This window comes from Cyprinodon variegatus, unplaced genomic scaffold (assembly GCF_000732505.1).
Source record: "Cyprinodon variegatus isolate N-32 unplaced genomic scaffold, C_variegatus-1.0 Scaffold78, whole genome shotgun sequence".
Classification (NCBI taxonomy): Eukaryota; Metazoa; Chordata; class Actinopteri; order Cyprinodontiformes; family Cyprinodontidae; genus Cyprinodon; species Cyprinodon variegatus.
Window position 1 is genome coordinate 1471034 of NW_015150531.1, and position 1487 is coordinate 1472520.

Below are 1487 nucleotides of genomic sequence, written 5' to 3' on the forward strand. Positions count from 1 at the left end.
AGCCTGTGGATGCCTGGAAGTCTAGATCCTGCCACCTGTTTCTGTTCCTGCCTGATCTGGATCCTGTTCCTGTCTGTTCTGGATCCCTGACCAGGATGGCTTCCAGCATGACCTCTGGGACTGCAGCACTTGGGGACATTCTTGGTCTGGACTGTTAAACCAGGTAAGTGGCCAACGCAGATAATCTTCTATCAGATGAACGTGGTCACTTACCTGTGTTTCTCCCACTACAGAGTGTCTGAGATTGGGCGGAGCCCCCCCCCCCGCCTGCAGTGTCCGCGAGCCACAGCTCCGCTTTGGTTTTGTTTTATTTAATAAATGTTTGAACTTTCCTACTGACTGTCTCTCCTTGAATACTGGGTCCATCTGTCTTCGGTTCATGACAGACCCTGTGTAACACAGAGTACATGTCAGACTTAATAATACTACTTCAGCGATAGTTTCAAGGTGTTGCTGTATTGTATGTCTCGTACCATGTCTTTCGGTTGTGCTGTTCTTTTTGCACCTCGTTACAGGTGATGAAGCAGACTGAAAATGTTTTGTCATTGTCTCCTTTCTATCTCCTCTTTCTTTCATCTTTTCTCCTTTTTTTTTCTTCTTCTTTTTTTCCTCTTCTGCTCTATTTACATTGCAGTTTCCATATAAACTGTAAAACTCCCTGCATAATTATAATAAAGCAATTTATATGCATGAAACAAGGGGAGCTATATGGCGATAGCTGTACTGCTACACTTATGAAAGTAAAATCTGTTGGGCTCTTTTTGGCATCAAGACAATTATTCTTATTGGCACATTGCCAGACAGGACACTGTTAAAAGAAATAAAAATAGATTGGACCCTATGAGGAGCTCACTGCTTCAAAAATGTGCAGGAGGAGCAAGCTCTGCAAGTTGCAAAATTATCCGAGATAAATATTCAAAAGCGTCACCAAGGAGAGGTGGATTATTATCTCATTTATTGGATTAAAAAATAATACTTTTTTGAGAAATTTCCAAAGCCTAAATGACAAATGGCACCTCTATTCTATTATTAGAATAAGTATAAAATGAGCAATGACTACACTATAGATCACTGTAGCTCCTCCAAACCTGTAGCAAACATAGATAACCTCATCTAGTTCACACTACAACTCTTACTTTGGGAAAATTTGCTAAACTCTATTTTTTTTTTTTCACTGCTGTTATAAGCATTTAGCCAATAATTACTTAAGACTTAGACAGATTTATTTTGTCATTTTGTATATACAAGTGTAAACAAAAAGAAATTTTGTCTAGAACAGCTCTAGACAATTTCATATTTTAAAGTGCAGCATTGAAAACAGTAATAAATGCGTTTTAAAAAAAAAAATAGTTAAAAATATGAGTGAATATTTACAGTTCTAACATTCTTTTCTTTCTTACTTTGGGAAGATAGGCCAAACTTTATTTTTGGAGATTTATCCATTGTTATTAAAAGCATATAATAGCCATTAATTACACTATAGATCA